Raw genomic sequence first — 21,678 nt, 5'->3', positions numbered from 1 at the left:
TAGTTGAGCTGGAGTCCGCCCTGTGGACACTGCGAAACATCAGGGAGGGGCAGAGTTACCTGGACACTGTTTCAGGAAACAGCCATGCCCCTTAGATTAATTACATCAAATTTGGACCATGGTCAGGGATGGCAGGGTGTGACTGCGAGTGAGACAGGTTTGTGGATCCAGAATTTAGCTTTGGAGGAGCCTCAGCCAGTGCCCTTATCCAATAGGTACGAGGTTCTTGCTCCTTGTGTGGACCAGGGCACAGACTGCAGGGAGGATGAGCGAACTGACCACAGCACCGTGGTTCAGAGCGCCATTCAAGTGGGGGGAGAAAAGAGAAATGTAGTAGTAATAGGGGATAGCATAGTTAGGGGAGTCCCGAAGGCTGTCTTGCCTACCTGGTGCCAAGGTTAAAGACATCTCTTCTGGGCTGGGGAGGAACTTGGAGTGGGAGGGGAAGGATCCAGTTGTCGTCATCCACGTAGATACCAACGACATAGGTAGGACTAGGAAAGAGTTTCTGCTGAGGGACTATGAGCAGCTCGGGGATAAGTTACAAAGCAGAACCTCAAAGGTGATAATCTCCGGATTACTACCTGAGCCACGTGCAAATTGGTGTAGGGTAAATAGGATTAGAGAGGTAAATGTGTGGCTCAAAGATTGGTGTGGGAGAAATGGGTTCCAATTCATGAGGCACTGGCACCGGTACTGGGGAAGGAGAGAGCTGTTCCGTTGGGACGGGCTTCATTTGAACCATGCTGGAGCAGTATCCTGGCGAATCGTATAACTAGGGTTATAGATAGGACTTTAAACTAATTAGTCGGGGGGAGAGTTCAATTGAAGGGAAGTTTTAAAAAATCAAAAAGAAATGAGAGAGCAGAGGTTCAGGGTAGTGAAGAGGCGAATGGTAATCAAAGTGTGACAGGAAGGGGCAGAAAATAAAAGCAGAAGAGTGCAGCAGAAATTAGAACCAGGATGAGTAATAATGGTAAAAAGTCAAAGCTTAAGACTCTTTATCTGAATGCACGCAGCATTTGTAACAAGATAGATGAGTTGATATCACAAATAGAAATAAATGAATATGACTTGATATCTATTACAGAGACGTGGTTGCAGGGTGACCAAGACTGGGAACTCAATATTCAAGGGTATTTGAGGATTGGGAAAATAGGCAAAAAGGAAAAGGAGATGGGGTAGCTTTGTTAATAAAGGAAGGTATCAGTGCGGTGGTGTGTAGTGATATAGGTGCAATAGGTCGTGATGTGGAATCAGTTTGGGTGGAAATAAGGAATAGCAAGGGGAAGAAGTCATGGGTGGGAGTCGTCTATAGACCCCCGAAGAGTTGCCTCACTGTAGGACAAAGTATAAATCGTGAAATAATGGAGGTGTGTAAGAAGGGCGTTACAATTGTCATCAGTGATTTTAATCTGAATATTGACAGGACAAATCAGATTGGCAGAGGTAACATGGAAGATGAATTTGTAGAGTGCATCAGGGATTGGTACTTAGAGCAATACATTGCAGAACCTACCTGGAAACAGGTTATTTTAGATCTAGTAATGTGTAATGAGGTAGGATTAAGAAGAGATATCGTACTTAAGGGGGTAGCGATCATAACATAGTAGAATTTCAAATTCAGTTTGAGGGCGAGCAACTCGGGTCTCAAACCAGTGTCCCCAACTTAAACAAGGGCAATTACGGAGGTATGAAGAAAGAGTTTTCTAAAGCGGGCTGGGAAAATAGACTAAGGGGAAGGTCAGTGGATGAGCAGTGGCAGACATTTAAGCAAATATTTCATTATGCTCAGCAAAAATTTATCCCAGTCAAAAAGAAGGACTTGATGAGAAGCATGAACCACCTGTGGTTAACGAAGGCGGTCAAGGAGAGTATCCAATCAAAAGCTAAGGCATACAAAGCGGTGAAATCTAGTGGTAGGCCAGGGGATTGGGAATTTTTTAGGAACCAGCAGCAGATGACTAAAAAGCTAATAAATAGGGAGAAAATTGATTATGAAAGTAAATTGGCAAGAAATATAAAAACAAACAGTAAGAGCTTCTAGGGTATATAAAAAGAAAGAGAGTAGCTAAAGTGAGCGTGGGACCCTCGGAGAATACAACTGGAGAATTGATAACGGGGAACAGAGAAATGGCAGATAATTTAAACCAATATATTGCATCGGTCTTCATGGTGGAGGACACTATAAACATCCCACAGATATCAGATAAGCAAGGTGCTAATGGGAGGAAAGATCTTGTAACAGTCTCTATCATGAGGGACAAAGTATTTGACAAACTAATGGGACTAAAGGCAGACAAGTTGCCAGGACCTGATGGCCTGCATCCAAGGATTTTAAAGGAAATGGCTGCAGAGACAGTAGGGGCATTGGTCGAAATATTCCAGAGCTCACTGAATTCCGGGAGGGTCCCAGCGGATTGGAAAACCACTAATGTGACGCCCCTGTTCAACAAGGGAGGGAGACAAAAAGCAGAAAACTGTAGGCCAGTCAGCCTAACATCGGTCGTTGGGAAAATGCTAGAGTCCATTATTAAGGAAGAAATAGCAGGATATTTAGAAAAGCTATGGTTTTGTGACAGGGAAATCATGTTTGACAAATTTGCTGGGGCTCTTTGAGGTATAACAAGCAGAGTTGATAAAGGGGAACTGGTAGATGTAGTGTATTTAGATTTCCAGAAGGCATTCGATAAGGTGCCACATAAAAGATTATTGTACAAGATAGGAGCTCAAGGTATTGGGGGTAATGTATTAGCACGGATTGAGGATTGGTTAATACACAGAAGACAGAGAGTCGGGATTAATGGGTCTCTTTCAGGTCGGAAAGACGTAACTAGTGGAGTGCCACAAGGATCAGTCCTAGGGCCTCAATTATTTACAATCTATATTAATAACTTGGAGGAGGGGGCAGAGTGTAATATATCCAAATTTGCTAACGATACAAAAATAGGAACATAGGAAGATAGGAACAGGAGTAGGCCATTCAGCCCCTCGATCCATGAAATCCATGAGTTAGGCCGTGGCCTAACTCCATATACCTGCCTTTGGCCCATATCCCTTAATATCTTTGCTTAACAAAAATCTATCTATCTCAGATTTAAAGTTAACAACTGTTCTAGCTTCAACTGATGTTTGTGCGAGACAGTTTCAAACCTCTACCACCCTTTGCGTGAAGAAATGCTTCCTAACATCTCTCCTGAACAGTCTGGTCCTAATTTTTTAGACCATGCCCCCTAGTTTTAGAATCTCCAACCAGTGGAAATAGTTTATCTTTATCTAGCCTGTCTTTTCCTGTTAATATCTTGAAGACTTCAATCACATCACCCCTTAACCTTCTAAATTCTAGCGAAAACAGGCCTAATTTGTGTAATCTCTCCTTGTAACTCAACCCCAGGTATCATTCTTGTAAACCTACGTTGCACTCCCTCCAAGGCCAATATATCCTTCCTAGGGTGTGGTGCCCAGAACTGCTCACAGTACTCCAAGTGGGGTCTAAGCAGGGTTTTGTACAGCTGCAGCATAACCTCTGTGTCTTTATACTCCAATCCTCTAGATATAAAGACTATCATTCCATTAGCCATTTTGATTATTTTCTGCACTTGCTCGTGGCATTTTAAAGATCTATGCACCTGAACTCCCAAGTCTCTTTGGACATCCACTGTACTTAACCTCTTCCCATTTAGAAAGAATCCTGCTCTATCCTTTTTTGGTCCAAAATGGATAACTTGACACTTGCCTGCATTGAAATCCATCTGCCACAGTTTTGCCCACTCACCTAGTCTGTCAATATCTCTTCGCAATTTTATGCTATCATCTAGACTGTCTACAATGCCGCCTAACTTTGTATCATCAGCAAATTTGGATTATATGACTTACTATGCCATCATCCAAGTCGTTAACGAATAACGTGAATAATTGAGGCTCCAACACAGATCCCTGCGGGACACCACTAGTCACATCCTGCCAGTCGGAGGACTTACCCATTATCCCCACTCTCTGTCACCAACCACTCAACCAACTTTATAACCATGTCAATAATTTGCCCTCAACTCCATGGGCTTCTACCTTAGTTAACAGTCTCTTATGTGGGACTTTATCAAATGCCTCTGGAAGTCCATATAAATAACATCCATAGACACTCCCCTGTCCACTACCTTAGTCACCTCTTCAAAAAATTCAAGAGATTTTTCAGGCATGACCTTCCCGTCATGAATCCATGCTGGCCGACCCTGATTAACTGAAATTTTTCTAGGTGTTCAGTCACCCTATCCTTGATTATAGACTCCAGCAACTTCCCCACCACAGATGTCAGGCTAACTGGTCTGTAATTTCCTTGGTTCCCCCTTTCACCCTTCTTAAATAGTGGAGTGGCATGTGCAACTTTCCAATCCAGAGGGACCACTCCTGAGTAGGTGGGAGGGCATGTTGTGATGAGGACATAAGGAATCTGCAAGGAGATATAGATAGGTTGAGTGAGTGGGCAAAAACTTGGCAGACGGACTTTAATGTAGGAAACTATGAGGTCATGCACTTTGGTAGGAAGAATCAAAAGGCAGACTATTATTTAAAGGGAGAGAGACTCCAAAAAAGTGCAGCACAGAGGGATCTGGGTGTTCTTGTGCTTGAAACTCAAAATGTTAGCATACAGGTTCAGCAAGTAATTAGGAAGGCAAATGGAATTTTGGCCTTTATTGCTAGGGGGTTGGAGTTTAAAAATAGGGAAGTCTTGTTACAGCTGTACAGGGTATTGGTGAGACCGCACCTGGAGTACTGTGTATAGTTTTGGTCCCTGTATTTAAAAAATGATATACTGACATTAGAGGCAGTTCAAAAGAGATTCTCTAGGCTGATTCCTGGGATGAAGGGGTTGACTTAACAAGAATGGCTAAACAGGTTAGGCCTTTATTCATGAGAGTTTAGAAGAATGAGGGGTGATCTTATTGAAATGTACAAGATTCTGAGGGGGCTTGACAGGGTAGATGTTGAGAAGATGTTTCCACTAGTGGGGGAATCTTGAATTAGGGGACATTGTTACAGAATAAGGGGGCACACATTTAAAACTGAGATACGAAGGAATTCCTTCTCTCAGAGGGTAGTGAATGTCTGGAATTCTCTACCCCAGAGAGTTGTGGAGGCTAGATCACTGAAAGTATTTAAAGAGGAGGTAGATAGATTTTTGAAATATTGGGGAGTTGAGGGCTATGAGGAGCTGGCATGAAAGAGGAGTTGAGGTCTGGGGCAGATCAGCCTTGATCTTATTGAATGGCAGGGCAGACTTGAGGGGCTGAATGGCCTACTCCTGCTCCTATTTCTTATGTTCTTATGTTCGTCCACAAAACCTTCAACCATCCTGCCCCACATTCTGTAAACACTATTCCTAAATGCCTTTGCCTTGTTACCTCTTTCCCCTTCTTCAAACATCTTGTTAATCACACCTTTAGTCAATGCGCCTAATCTTTTTCCCACCATAGTTGGTTATTTTCAGCAGTGTGAAGCCCTTTAGACTGTTTTATTACATCAAAGGCCTTATGTAGGTGCAGGTTGCTGTTGTTACCATTCAGAATGTGTAATTCTTCATGCATCTTAAAGTACTTTAATCAATGTATGATCTTTCAAAGATGACAGTTTTAATCACAGTCTATGACACTTTATTCAAAGGGCACAAACACAGCAAACTTAATTATAACAAATTGGATGCAAAGTTGGCTTAGTGGCAGGAGGCAGAGGGTGATGGTCGAGGGTTGTTTTTGCAAATGGAGGACTGTGACCAGTGGGGTACCACAGGGATTGGTGCTGGGACCCTACTGTTTGAAGTGTACATTAATGATTTAGACGTGAATATAGTGGGTATGATCAGTAAGTTCGCAGACAGCACGAAAATTGGTGGTGTCATAAATTATGAGGAGGAAAGCCTTAGATTACAGGACGACTTGGATGGGCTGGTAAGATGGGCAGAGCAGTGGCAGATGGAATTTAATCCTGAGAAGTGTGAGGTGATGCATTTTGGGAGGACTAACAAGGCAAGGGAATATACAATGGATGGTAGTACCCTAGGGAGTACAGCGGGTCAGAGGGACCTTGGGGTGCTTGTCCATAGATCACTGAAGGCAGCAGCACAGGTAGATAAGGTGGTTAGGAAGGCATATGGGACACTTGCCTTTATTAGCCGAGGCATAGAATATAAGAGCAGGGAGGTTATGATAGAGCTGTATAAATTGCTGGTTAGGCCACAGCTGGAGTACTGTGTACAGTTCTGGTCACCACACTATAGGAAGGATGTGATTGCAATGGAGAGGGTGCAGAGGAGATTCACTAGGATGTTGCCTGGGCTGGAGCATTTCAGCTATGAAGAGTGACTGGAAAGGCTGGGGTTGTTTTCCTTGGAGCGGAGAAGGATGAGGGGGGACTTGATTGAGGTATACAAAATTATGAGGGGCATTGATAGGATAGATAGGAAAGAACTTTTTCCCTTAGCGGAGGGTTCAGTAACCACGGGACATAGATTTAAGGGAAGGGGCAGGAGGTTTAGAGGGGATTTGAGGAAAATCTTTTCACCCAGAGGGTGATTGGAATCTGGAACACACTGCCTGGCGGGGTGGTAGAGGCAGGAACCCTCACAACATTTAAGAAGTATTTAGATGAGCATTTGAAATGCCGTTGCATACAAGGCTACGTGCCAAGTGCTGGAAAATGGGATTAGATTGTACAGGTGCTTGATGGTTGGCGCAGGCGCGTTGGGCCGAAGGGCCTGTTTTTGTGCTGGAAAACTCTATGACTCTATGACTGGCATCCAGCAAGTCACCACCGACATGCATAAATTAAGAAATAACAGAGAATGGAGTCTACTATATAACAATAGACTCCAACGGTAGGGTGAATGGGGACTGGAGAATAGAGAAGGGGAAAGTGGAATTGTCCTGTTTGTGGCAACTAGCAACGTGCTTTTTCTTTTGTCAGTATGATATAATAACTGATTTCCTGTAGTAATGGAACAATGTTAGCATAGTAGTTAACTATGTCAGTATAGTGAAATTAACCACTGAATAATTTACATGTAGTAGGAATGTCCATATAGTCAGGCTCGAAGGGAATTGGTTTATGAGCAATTGGGGCACTAAAGGCTGTCTACCTAGTCCTGGCAGTCTCCCTGTCAGATTACGCAGAGAAGCTCTGACAGGGGACATCTCTTGAGCTGTGGGAAAGCCAATGATATTTTACAAATAAGTGTAAGTAAAGGATTCATTATTGGCTCATTGGCCAATTCTATTCTTACAACTATTCTTAGAATTAGAATTAGAACATTACAGCGCAGTACAGGCCCTTCGGCCCTCGATGTTGCGCCGACCTGTGAAACCATCTGACCTACACTATTCCATTTTCATCCATATGTCTATCCAATGACCACTTAAATGCCCTTAAAGTTGGCGAGTCTACTACTGTTGCAGGCAGGGCGTTCCACGCCCCTACTACTCTCTGAGTAAAGAAACTACCTCTGACATCTGTCCTATATCTATCACCCTTCAACTTAAAGCTATGTCCCCTCGTGTTTGCCATCACCATCCGAGGAAAAAGACTCTCACTTAGTTTCTGTTTAATATTGAATTATAAGAGATGTTGTAATTATGCAAAACTGCAAGGTAAAGTATTTTATCTGGTGTGAGTCCTGATGGTTCTGTTTATCTCTTGCTCTCTATGAGCATTGAGATCAAAAGGCAGGTGATTTGGGTGGGTGTGATGCTTTTTGGCTATCCTTTGTGAGGTGTAATTTGAGCCATAACATGTGCTAACGTAGCATGCTTAGGAGGAAAAAGGTGACTTTGGACCTATGGGGCAGAATTTTCCTCGCTGTGTGATAGTGGGCTTGGGGGCATGATGGGGGGGGTGGAGGGGAGGGGGGTTGGTGGGGGGGGGGGAATTAGTGGGGAGCCGTGTCAGGGCAGCTATCCGGTGCATTCTACCACCAGGGATGTTTCCCAGAGGCCAAATGCGATGTAGTTCGACTGTGTGCTGAATGGAGGTGGGCAGCCAATTAGAGGCGATTTAGAGGGCTCACCGGCATTTTGCCAGCTGCGGAGCGGCCCCCTGCAGCATGGGGTGGTTGCCCCTCAATGGAAATGACTTCCCTGCTACAGGCTGGGGTTTCATCAGAGCCAGAGGCTCCATCCCCCAAAGAGGGGGCTGCTGGCATCAAAAGCCGCACCTGCGGCTCAAACCCTGCCGCCCGAGGGGTTTCCCGTCCGCACAGAGGGGCCCGCCTGCTTAACCCCTCTAAAATCATTACTTACTTTTTCACCTCCGGGGGTACCTCCATTTTGAGGCGTCCTCACATTCTCAGACCTGCCTCTGCAGGCTCACCTCTCCCGGTGGGGCTGCCGAGGCTCTCGAGCTGTTGGCCCTGTGATTGAGCCGGCAGCATCAGGAGCCCAACTTCCATCTTTAATAAAGGTGCTGTAAGAAACCTTTTCATTCAAATGTAGGAGAAGCAACACCTGCCCGTTTACCTCCTCCCTTCTCACTATGCAAGGCTCCAAAAAGTCCTTCCAAGTGAAACAGCAATTTTCTTGTACTTCTTTCAATTTAGTATACTGTATACACTGCTCAATGTAGAGACCAAACTCAGACTGGGTGACCACTTTGCCAAACACCTTCATTCAATCTGCAAGCATGATCCTGAGCTTCCAGTCATCGGTTGTTTTAATTCTCCACCTTGTTCCCACCCAGACCTTTCTGTCCTTGGCCTGCTGCAATGTTCCAGTGAAACTCAACACAAGCTTGAGGAACAGCACCTCATCTTTCAACTGAGCACTTTACAGCCTTCTGGACTCAACACTGAGTTCAACAATTTTAGATCAGAACATCTGCCCCCATTTTGTTTCGTGTTTCTTTGCTGGTTTCGCTTCTTTTTCTCTCGGTTCTCTCTTACTTCCTTGACTTTGCTTTCGGACAGCAGCTATTCAGCATCCTGCAATTTATACCTTATCTGGACATATCGGGATGAATTTTATGCAGGCAGCTGGGGTCCCAACGCTGGACCAGAAAAGCGAGGCTGTTTTAGGTACCCCTGTCTGCATTTTATGGCGCTCATGCAGTTAACTGCCCAAAGCCGGGGTTCCTATCCCTTTAAGGATGGCGATCCAACCTCCAAGAGTGCAAGCCAATCAGAGCGTCAGCAGCTTAGCAGTCTCAGCAGCACCACCGGGAGTTGGCCACTACCGGAACTGCAGTAGGCCTGGGACCAGGACCAGCACTGGAGGCCCAGAATGCAGATAGGATCATAAGATCATTAGAAAAGGAGCAGGAGTAGGCCATTCAGCCCTTGAGCCTGCTCTGGCATTCAATAAGATCTGATTGTGGCCTTAACTTCACTTTCCTGCCTGCCCCCCATAACCATTGACTCCCTTGTGGATCAAAGATCTGTCTAATTCAGCCTTGAAAATATTCAATGACTCAGCCTCCACTGTTCTCTGGGGTATAGAATTACAAAGATTAACAACCCTCTGAAAGAAGAAATTCCTCCTCATCTCCATCTTAAAAGGGAGACCCCTTATTTTGAAACTGTGCCCCCTAGTTCTAGATTCCCCGGAGGGGAAACATCCTCTCAGCATCTATCCTGTCAAGCCCCCTCAGAATCTTATATGTTTCAATAAATTCATCTCTCATTCTTCTGAACTGCAATCAATCTGCTCAACCTTTCCTCCTAAAGACACCCCCTTCATCCCAGGAATCAGCCGAATGAACCTTCTCTGAACTGCTTCTACTGCAACTACATCCCTCCTTAAGGAAGGAGACAAAAACTGTACACAGTACTCTAGGTGCAGTCTCACCAATGCCCTGTACAGCTGCAGCAAGACTTCCCTACTTTTAGAATCCATCCCCCTTGCAATAAATGCCAACATTCCATTTGCTTTCTTAAGTGCTTGCTGTACCTGCATGACAACCTTTTGTGATTCATGTACGAAGACACCCAGATCCCTCTGTGCCACAGCATTCTGCAGTCTTTCTGCATGTAAATAATACTGCGTTTCTATTCTTCCTGCCAAAGTGGACAACCTCACATTTTCCCACATTATACTCCATCTGCCAAGTCTTTGCCCACTTACTTAACCTATGTATATCTCTTTGCAGACACTTTGACTGGAATTTTACGGCCCCCAAACGAGCGGGCTGATGGTAGGGGCAAGGGGGGGGTCATAAAATTGAGTGGGAGGTGGGGGGGGGGGGCCATTCCCGAGCCTCTCCCACTCCCGCTGTAATTTTACACGGGACGGCAGCAATGAGAAGCCGCCTACCCGCCTCAGGACAATCAAGGCCCTTAAGTGGCCAATTAACTGCCATTTAAGGGCCTCCACCCGCTGCAGCCGGTATTTCACCCTTGGCGTGCAGACAGCAAAGGCCCCAAGAACACCGCCAGGTAAAAACTGGTGGCCTTCTTGCAGGCTAGGGGGAAGGGGTGGTGCCCTCCTGATCTGGCACCCAGTACTCTCTGGAGGGCCGTCCCCGAAGCCCCAACCGCCCCCACCACATAACATTCCTCCCCCTCCGCCGCAACCGACACCCCTTGCCTCACTGGGGCCTGGCCGATCGTCCCCAGAGAGGCCCCAAAAACTTACCGTCATTCCAGGGTTGTCTTTCACCTTGCTTGTGATGGCTGGGCAGTGGCCACTGCACCTGGTGATGCTGCTGGGACCAAGAGCTGTCAGCCTGCTGACTGGCCAGTAGCTCCATTAGGTAGGATTTCCTGCCGCTGATTTTTCGGACGGTGGGTAAAATTCTGGCCTTTGTGTCCTCTTCACAATTTGCTTTCGTGCCCATCTTTGCATCATCTGCAAATTTGGCTACAATACACTCGGTCCCTTCATCCAAATCATTATTATAGATTGTAAATAGTTGAGGCCGCAGCAGTGATCCCTGTGGCACTCCACTAGTTACAATTCGCCAACCTGAAAATGCCCCATTAATCCTGACTCTTTATTTCTTGTTAGTTAGCTAATGCTCCATCCATGCTAATATATTGCCCTCAACACCATGAGCTTTTATCTTGTGTAGTAACCTATTATGTGGCACCGTTACTGAATGCCTTTTGGAAATCTAAATATACTATGTCTACTGGTTCCCTTTTATCTAACATTTATTTTAGCTACGCTCTTCCTTTTTATGTATTTGTAGAAGCTTTTGTTGTTTGTTTTCATGTTTCTTGCTAGTTTATTCTCATACTCTAATTTCTCCCTTTTTATTCATTTTTCATCCCCTGCCGGTTTCTAAAATCTTCCCGATCCTTTGGCCTAATGCTAATCTTTGCAGCATTGTATGCCTTTTCTTTCAATTTGATACCATCCTTAAATTCCTGGTGCAATCTTCTCATAGAGTCTTTCTTTCTCAATGGAATATTGTTAAGAGTTATGAAATATCATCTTAAGTATCTGCCACTGCTTCTCTACTGTCTTACCTTTTAAATTATTTTCCCAGTCCACTTTAGCCAACTCTGTCTTCATACCCTTGTAATTGTCTTTATTTAAGTTTAAGACACTAGTTTCAGACCCAAACTTCTCACCCTTAAACTGAATGTGAAATCCTATCATGTTATGATCACTCTTGCCAAGAGGATCCTTTACTATGAGGTCATTTATTAATCCTGTCTCATTACACATTACCAGGTCTAAAAAGTAGCCTCCTCCTGGGTTGGTTCCAGAATATGTTGTTCTAAGAAACTCTCTAATACACTCTATGAACCCATCCTCCAGGCTACCTTTGCCAAGTAGATTAGCCCAATCTATATGAAGATTAAAATCACCCACGATTATTGCAATACCTTTCCTAAAAGCCGCCATTATTTCTTGATTTATACTCTGTCCTACAGTGTAGCTACTGTTAGGGGGCCTATAAACTACTCCCATCAGTGACTTCTTTCCTTTGCTATTTCTTAACACCACCCAAACTGATTTTACATCTTGATCTTCTGAGCCAAGATCATTTCTCACTACTGTACTGATCTCATCCTTTATTAACAGAGATAGCCCACCTCCTTTTTCTTTCTTCCTATCCTTCTGAAATGTCAAATACCCTTGAATATTTAGTTCCCAGCCTTGGTCACCTTGCAACCATGCCGCTGTAATGTCGGTAAATAGGCTTGCCAGGGCCAGTGAGGGGTACGGGCTGCTGAGGGTGGGGAGGATGGCTGTTGTGGGAGGGGGGTGGTGTTGACACAGGGGTGGCCTCTGCCACTGTGAGCCCTCCATGGGCTACAGATTGCCCAAGCTGGAGGGCCCCTCCACAGCCCACAGGGAGGCCACCTGGTGTTGCTGGGTGGCCTCCACCGTTGCAGAGGGACCCCCCCCCTCCCCGTTACTAGTAAAGTGCCAGCAGCGGCAGGAAGAGGCCCCTCAGTGGCCATTAATTGGCCACTTAAGGGCTTCAATTGGCCTCTGGGTGGGTAGACCCCTGGCAAAATTAAATGGCATCGGGAAGGCAATGGGCACTGCATGTCCCACCTTCCCTTGCTATTTTGTGGGGCCCCATGCCTCCCTGCCTGGCCCTAGAGGGCTAATAAAATTCAGCCTATCTTTGTTTCTTGACTTGTCCCATTACCACTCCCTTTGGCCTTACACCAAGAAACCTTTTGTTACTTAATCTCTCCGGCCCTCCACCCTGTCACAGAGCTGAAATATTAACTGTTTCTTTCTCCACAGATGCTGCCAAACCAGCTGAGCAATTCCAGCATTCTCTGTTTTTATTTTAATTTCCAGCATCTGCGGTATTTTGCTTTTGTATTAGAACTGACCTTCTATGTGTTTTTAATGATATGTTATGAATGACACATGTATAAAATAACCAAATTATCTCTTCCATTTACAGAGTTTGGAAGATGAATGTTGTCCTTTTCTCTGGTTCTGAGTTTCAATAAGAGCCTCAGCTTCACGCTTTGATCTTTTTCCCTAGAATTTGCTATGGGCCATTTTGAGTCATGCATTCAGTTTGGTTTACTTTACGCCACCATAATGCTAAAATTAGGCACTGTTCATTCGGTTTCTGCTTCAATCGATTAAACCTAACAGATGTCGTCAAGTAACTAACTGTTATTATTATTATTGCTCAGTTTAATCCATCTTTCTATTGATTATAATCTCTGCCTGCTCTTCAACCCTTTGAGTTTTCGGAGAACAATAAAGTTGTCAGGGTAGTTTAATTCCATGCTACAGCTAGTTGAGGTGCTTCCTCTTACCACCTCCATGAAGATTTCTCTGCAAGTGTCTACCCAGCTGACAAGATACCACTTGTCGGTGCAGTTTTCCCACAACTCAAAGTGTCTCAATAGATGGGCTCTGCATTGAGTTGATGTGAAATCACAATCCTCAGGAAGGAGGGCGTTAAATTATGATCTCAAATGTAAGCTCATTGACAAATGTAAGACAGTTGGCAGGCCTAGTTATGCCTTCCTTTCAAAGTCATTAAACCTCTTTTATTCCTCCGTAAGGGACATAGGATCCTCTACTTTTTTCTGATTAGTTCAGCATGACTCTCTCAATTAATATGCATGCTTTTGTGGGAAGACCTATAATATGAGTATATAAAGGAAGACAGATGGCAGCCATCTGGTCCATCAGGCAGCCCCATCCAAACATGGTGTAGCCTCTTTAACACCAGTGACCACCGATGCAATCCTATGGGAAAAAAAACAAAGCACGAACCTGAGGCTAGTTTAGGAAAATTTTTAGGAAATTCCTCTCTGTCCCTAAAATCCAGCAAGGTTCCAGGAGACCATGGTGAATGCCCTCCTGTCACTTGAGAATATTCTCCCCCAGTTTCTCGGGCCACATTTTTTGACTTACGACATAAATGCATTTTGACAAATTCTAGTCCTCTTAAGAAATACCAGTCAAGGCAAGAATATTTCGTATGTGATGTATAGAAACTGTTCCAGATGCCAGTTTTATGGATAGCTTTTAGATGGACTCCTTTGAAGTTAAGCCAAGTAGCCCACTTCCCCAATGGTTTCCCTTGCTGATACTCAGTGGAGTTCAGTCAAACTAGTACCAGTCGAAGAGGAACTTCACTGCAGTAAGTGTCTACAGTATTCTGAGACTGTCGGGTACTCTTGCTTTGAATCAATTCAGTTTTTTAAAGGCAATTCTGTTTACATTTGTGTTTAATATATTGGGTGGTGATTGACCTAAAAGACCTATAAATGGGATTAATTAAAAAACAACTCAGTTAAAAATTAATAATCAGAAGTTTAAGAGAATAGGACTAAATACTTAATATACCTAGTACTTACCCTTCTGTGCTCCAAAATTCCCCTTTAATATAATGATGGTTGGACCATTGGCTATAATTTAAGAAATAAGTCAACCAATGAGTCCTGTGAGTACAAGTAAATTATGTCTTCCTTTAACATAAATGAATTAAAAGTAGTAATGAATAATAATGAATGTGATATTCTTTTCCTTATATTATCTTGTTTTCAATTTCTCTGCATATAACTATTTCCATTATTTAAAAAATCTAATTGTAAAACCTATAAAAGGACAATAATAATGTACTGAAAGAGAAGAGCTTATAATTGCAAACTGATAATGTTCCATGGTCTGCCAGAATGGTTCAGCAACTGAACCTGAAATTTGATTAGGCCAGATGGTGTGATATTTATGCGAACCTTAAGACACATGACCTGTAATGCTAGGAGCATAAGGTAAACATTTCAGATAGGTTTTAATTTCACTTCCTGCTATCTCTGCTGTAATATGGGTCACTCTCGGACTTGATTTAAAGAGAACATTCTGCATTGTACACTATGAGATTACCCAAAGGCAAATAAATTTGGCAGAGGAGAAGGCGGAGCATTTGCAGACAGAAAGGTGAATGTGTTACTCAATGAACATTGTGCTTTATGTTCTTGGAGAACCACCTGTAATTTGTATCTATGTTAGAAAACCAGATTGATGTTTTTGAGGCTATTTGATTGCTTGCATGTGTGTTAAGCTGCTCCTATAGCTGGACACACATAAAAGCAATGAACTGTTAATTGCATTGTGAAACATATTTTAAGATACACCAATGAAAATTGGATTTACTGATGATGGTCAGGGGCAAGAGAGCATATGGGAGCCCAGAGGTGTTTCTTTCCTGGTACTGTTTTGTAATTTCCTGGAATATAATAGCAAGATGCTAATGTTAGAATATTTTTTGGGAAACTTGATGTGACTGAGGCAAACAATTCTACATATTTAAAGTACATGATCTTAAATGGAGTAGATAGGGGACATTGGAAAATAAATTATTTTGCTTTGACTTTCACCAATTTCACCTCATAACCTTTTCTTTGGCATTGATTTCTCTGTAATTGACAGTCTGCTCCATATTGTGACTTGCTGTTTCATGTTCTAGGACCTAGCCCGATGCCCCAATGATCCTGATCTTTTCTAATTACTTTGGCTCCTGATAATTTTAATTACCACTGACCTCAACATTTTATCACGGACACTGGTGTCTTGGACGGACAAGTTGCCAAACCCTGTGTACAAGGAGTAGTCTTGCTAGTGCTGAAGTACTTTTTTTGGTGACTTAAATTCTTGTGCTCTGTACTACATGGTGTATTCTCTACTCACTGCCCTGTAAATGTGCACTTGTTTAAAATGAAAATATATCCTATTGAATTGTCACATAATAACATACTGTTATAAAGGAGATATCTGCTCATTTATTGGTATCTTTCAGATACTGCTTGATACTTAGCATTAAACTGCTGGCTAGAGTCTGCTTGGAAAGAGATATTTGTGCAGAGCTCCCTTTTATATTATAAATGGAAACAGTAGATAGTAGACAGCTGGTCCTCTTTAAGAACATAAGAACTAGGAGAAGGAATAGGCCATTCGGCCCCTTGAGTCGGCTCCACCAGTCAAAAAGATCATAACTAAGCTTCTACCTCAACTCCACTTTCCCACCCTATCCCCATATTCCCTTAGTATCTAAAGATCTATCAATCTCTGTCTTGAATTTATTCGATGACTGAGTATCCACAGCTCTCAGGGGTAGAGAATTCCAAAGATTCACAACCCTCTGAGGTAGAGGGAAGTTGTAGGCTTATTTAAGAGGGAGTCAAACCTGGTACGGCAGCAGGGGAAGAGGAAGATCAAGGAGTACTGAGGATTGGAGTAGGGATTTGGGAGGGCAGAGTACCCGAGAGGGAAGAAACGAAAGGAGCCATGACAACAGGAGAGAGAGAGGGCTAGGAGGGATAAAGAGAAAAGAAGTTAAATGGGGTAAAAAAAAAGTGGAAAATAGAAGTGATAGGTTTGGGTCCGAAGTAGCAGACATAACGCACACACAGATGGCCACGGGGAAAACTTAAGTTATGTAATCCTGTTTATTTAGCAATTATTAGTATGCTTTTATCTTGGTGGTAAATGGGAATAGAGGGGAGACAATAGAAGGGAGTCCAGAGTTAAAGTCAGAGGTCCCATGGTGGGATTAAGTTGATGCAGGTAGGTTGGAGTTGACAGCCCTTTAAAAATGTGACGTGTGGCCCGCACAGGTGGGCTCCCATTTTTTAGATTATAAAATCCAGCCCATGGTCTCCTGCTGAGAAAACTTTCATCCTCCTTCTCCTCCAGCAACTTGTCCTACTCTGTGTGGCCTCTGCTCATATCAGGTTTGTGCACAAGAATTTAAGTCACCAAAAAAAGTACTTCAGCACTAGCAAGCCTACTCCCTGTACATAGGGTTTGGCAACTTGGCTGTCCAAGACACCAGTGTCCGTGATAAAATGTTGAGGTCAGTGGTAATTAAAATTACCAGGAGCCAAAGTAATTAGAAAAGACCAGGATCACTGGGGCATCGGGCTAGGTCCTAGAACATGAAACAGCAAGTAACAATATGGAGCAGACTGTCAATTACAGAGAAAACAATGCTAAAGAAAAAGTTATGAGGTGAAATTGGTGAATTTCAGTAGCACAAAATGGGTAAATGGTGAATTGGTAGTCTGTTATACAGTGCTTGATTTTCTATCAATAAAATTGATTCTGATGTAAACCGGTTGCCGATTTTCCATCAGTTCATTGATTCTGGCGTTGACCAATGATGTCTCTCAAGCTGCTTATCATGAACCTTCAAAGCCCTTGACAGCCTAATTGTCATGGCGACCATAAATATAAATTTGCACCTCTTAGATGTACCAGGTAAGGGCCCACTGCCTAAATTAAACAAATGAGCTCGCTTCATTGTTAATGTTAACATTTCTACCTCTTTCTCTGCCTTAGAACAGGCTCCGCTGCAGGTTGATTTCAGTCCATCAAGCATGAATCAAAGGCTTTTAACACCAACTCATTAGGGATGTCAAATTTGAATTTGGTCCACCTCATAGTATTAAAATGCTTTGAATGTGATAATTCTCCTTGACTGTTGTAAACACTATGATGTGTACTTTAATGTTATTAATTAAACTGAAAGCTCAAAACTGTGGGGATTCCGGGCAAAGCCTGGGTCTGGATAAAAAAGAATGGAGGATAGCAAATAACAGGTTTTGGTTAATATTGAGGTTGGTGGCAGGGAGTGTGATGGTGAAGTGCTTAATGGGTTGCCCCTGGGCTCAGTATTGGCCTGCTGCTTTTTTTGATTTACATCAATTTATTATTATTAGCTTGCTAGCTAACTAGGACAGCGAGCTAATCTCTTTTTCCAGTGTGGAAAATTATTTGCTATTTTACTGGTTGAACGACATAATGTTACTTCTCACTTTCCTGGTTTTTATAACGTAATGGTTTAGCTGGCTGGCTACATGCTAATGCAACTTGGCACATGGTGTAGCTAGCTCTAGTCTGTCAACAAAAGTATTTCACATGGACATTGCATACTGTTTTGCTTGCTTGCTAGCTAATACAGTTGTGCTGCTCTCTGTTGATGTTTGTATGCTTAGCTACTTTATTTACAGGGAAAAATGTATTTTAAATCAGACTGTGTTTTGATGGCATTAGGTTGACAGTACACTTTATATACAGATTACTTGCCCCCATGTCGGTGGCTGAGTCAGTAATTTTGTCAGATGTCCGTGGTGCAACATGTTGGTGCCTATCCCTGCCTGTATAGCACTGAAATTTTTAAAAAGTATGGAAAAGCACCCAAAACGTGTATAATTGCGGCAACAGCCAGAAGAAAAGTTCAGAATAGATACTCCATATGGCAGACAGTATTAAAATTGGAATACCATTGGACAAGTTAAACTGTGCTACACTCATGTTGCACCAACTAATCATGCAGGCTCCCTAAAAGCAACTTAGGTTTCTAACATTTATTGGGTAAAAGCGAATTCATGAAAACCACATGAAAATAATAGTTTAAAAAACTTTCCATATTCAGTGTTCTCCATCGAATTACTGTTAAAATCGTTATTTTAAAAGGCCATCTTACTTTTTTTTGGCTTGTGAGACTAATCAACGTACATTTGTGGGTTTGAGTTGAATGCTGAAATTTACTGTTCATCGATTAGTTACCGTACTGAAATTCCGGCTCTTATTAGTTCAAATCTCCACATACAATTAACATTGTACCCGAGTAGCACAAAAACTGGCCATATGAAAAGACCCTAAGATTCAGAGGCTTTAAGCATTAGTGCATTTAATTTTATTACTATGTTACGGTCTAGTGAGGAGGGGTCGAAGGGGTTCCCTCTTTTTCCTCTCCTTCTTTGACCACAACAGGTTTAATTCTTTCTTAAAGTGGATGTACTGGCCAATTCAGTAGGTGGTTGATTACTTACTTGCTATGAGCATAATAAGAATCAATTGGACAGGTTATCTTGAGTAAACGAAGAAAGTGGTTAACTTTATTGTACCTAAACCAAACCAATAAAAAGAATAAACAACGCGCCAACTTTTGCTCACACACACACTCTGGAGTTTACGTGCACACAAATTGGTTATGGAGTGGGAAAAGGTAGATTGATTGAGTTAGAGTCCGTAGAAAAAAAGCGGTATACAGTCTGTTGCGTTTGATGATTCGGCTGGCTTCTAGCCAAATTTGTTGGTCCTGAGGCTTTTCGTTTAAAGAAGTAGATGACTAGTTTAGTGGGTCTCTTGGAGACAGCGATGGAGATGATTTCTTCCAACTGGTTTCTGATTGTAGCTGGAGTATGTGGTCAGTCAACAAGCAGGATTTGAAAGCTTTCAAGCTGGAATGGAGAGAGAGAGAGAGAAAGAGACCCCCACTCGAGTCTGCATGTGTCAAAGTCCAGTTGCTTTTCCTTTCTCTGCTGCAGAAAGACACAAGCTTAAAGCCACAGATAGGGAGGGGCTTGTTAGCAGTATTTCTGTTTTGCTAAAAAGAACAGATAATTCCTGGGTCTTGGTTCTTGCTGGGATATAAGCAGATATTTTTTCTCCCTCCTCACAAGCATTGCTGTGTAGGATGCAGTGTTGCAAATTAGGTAGCCATCTTAAGCTGCCAGCAAAGTCATCCTTGTAGCTTTTCTTTTTAAAATGTCTTTTAAAAAAATACAAATTCAGATCTCCAGTCAGTGGATTTAAAGAAAATTATCATTCAACAAAGCACATAACAACTTAAGAGAATTATGAAGCCCACTGCATTTTCTTTATCAACAGTCCATTTTTTTCCAAAAAGCACTTCTTTAAATTTGTCAGATGCAATTTGCCTTTTACTAATCTGTGTTTAACCCATGTCTTAATATTAAATTTATCTGTTATCCCCTAGAATTTTAGCTACTACTAACGTTAGGCCTACAGTGACCATGTTCCCCCCTTTTGAACAGAGTTCTTACACTGGATGAATTGGTTTTCCTCAGGTCCTGCCAAATTTAATGGCAGGGCCTGATTAGCATTTTTTGTTTCCATTTCCCAGCCAGAGCCAGGCAGATTGAAAAACAGGCTGGCTGTCGGACAGGGACAACTGACATCTTTTCATATTTTCTTTTTTTTCTTCAAGAATTAGCAAGTATTTGCCCAAAGCATTCTTTTTTTGCCTTTGTTTTGTAACAGAGCTCTAAAGAGAAAATCTTTATTTTTTCAGGTAATGGGTGTGTGTGTGTGTGTGTGTGAGGGGCTAAGGTAAAAGAGAAATTTCATAATGTTAATGCTTTGCTTTGTTACTGGTTAAGTCTTGTTTTATAATAAACCGATAATTTTGTTGCTTATTTACAAACCTGGTTGGTGTATTTTATTCTGGGATAAAATAGAGTCTATGATTGACCATATTGGTAACTGGGTAAACATTTAAATATATGTTGCAACCTAAGGAGAAGTGGAACTAGAAAAAACAGTGCACTTCTCTCTTGCCTCGATCATAACATTGTTTACTGCATTTGTAATCTGGTATTGCTCAACAATGATATAAGAATCTTCCACGCAGGTACCATACCTTGCAAACAACCCTCAATTTACACATCCCCTTCTGCATAATGTTAACAAATGAGAGTAAAGATGTTAAGTATACAATAAGGCATAAAACAAGGCATTCCTCTTTTTAAAAATGCTGACACTTGCATTCCAGAACCCAAGCTCACACTGGACTGAAATGTTCAGTATTTTTCCATTGAAATGCATAGCATAGAAGTACAGCAGCATACTGATCATCTGTCTACACTGTGTGAAAACCGAGGCAAAAAAAACTGTTAGTATCTCTGCCATTTCTTCATCTTCCATAAGATTCCCTTTATTTAAAAAAATCCTAATTGGTCCTACACCTTTTGTTATCTACCAATCTTTCTTCATACACTCTCTAAGCCTTTCCAATCGTTTTTGCTTCCTCCGCCATATTGTCTAGACTCTGCTTGGTTTTCTTTTGTGTGATTAGCCCTGGTTTTGCGACATATCTTTTAAGTCTCATTGTAATTTGAATCTCTATCCAGCCAAGCAACACCAGTTTTTGATGCATGCTTATTTCCTGTTGAAAATATGTCGTTTGTATCCTAGTAATTTGTGTGAATATTTTCCATTGTTTGTCCACTGTCTTATCTGCTAGTTTTTCTTTTCAATTTATCTTTCTGAGATTGCTTTCCCCAATCAAGTACCTTTATGTTTCCCTGTACTTTCTGCCTTTCAGTGTTTATATTGAACCAAATTATGTTAAGTTGCCATGAGGTCTGTATCCGAATAACTCCACTTGCCAGTATAACAGACTGAGTTTTGACTCAGTTGTTGCCAAATGTACCTGCTGTAGAGTTCTGCAGAAAGTTGCTGAGAAGAATGTTTGATTAATTACTTACACTTACATTTCCTGGAGATTGTTTGTGGGGTGAGGAGCAGGCAGGGGAAGGCCATTTATCTGCAAATGTTCTTTTCTCCTGTTATGCATTGGTATCAATTGGAATGGGAAGGTTTGATTTCTAGAAAACATTGGGCTATTGAACTGGGGGCTGCTGATAACTGCAAAGACAGTTAAGATTTGAAAATCTTAAATCACTCTTGTCAGCCAGAACAGCTGCAGGATTTTAAGGTGAAGCAGATTTTCATTTTATACTGAGAAAGGATGTGCAAGCTACAGAGGATACGGATATGTGCTCCCTGGCCAATTGAGCTGATGCAAAATATTGCTCATCCGGTGCTTCTTTCCTGGAATACTTCCTTCCTACACTTGATTCCTTTACTAATGTGGAGCTAGAGGTGAAAGTCTTGGAAGAGTTAGAGCTTAAACATTTCTATCAACAGCTTTCCTGTTCCTTTTATCAAGTTTGAA

At 42.3% G+C, this 21,678-nt stretch overlaps 1 protein-coding gene across 1 annotated transcript in view; it reads left to right on the top strand.

Moving 5' to 3' along the window:
• The window catches only part of LOC137382531 (uncharacterized), a 93,645-nt gene that overhangs the window by 65,204 nt on the left and 6,763 nt on the right, over positions 1-21,678 (top strand). The gene's annotated exons all lie outside the window — the stretch shown is intronic.

This window comes from Heterodontus francisci, chromosome 2, assembly GCF_036365525.1.
Source record: "Heterodontus francisci isolate sHetFra1 chromosome 2, sHetFra1.hap1, whole genome shotgun sequence".
NCBI lineage: Eukaryota > Metazoa > Chordata > Chondrichthyes > Heterodontiformes > Heterodontidae > Heterodontus > Heterodontus francisci.
This window is presented reverse-complemented; position numbering and strand designations above follow the sequence as displayed.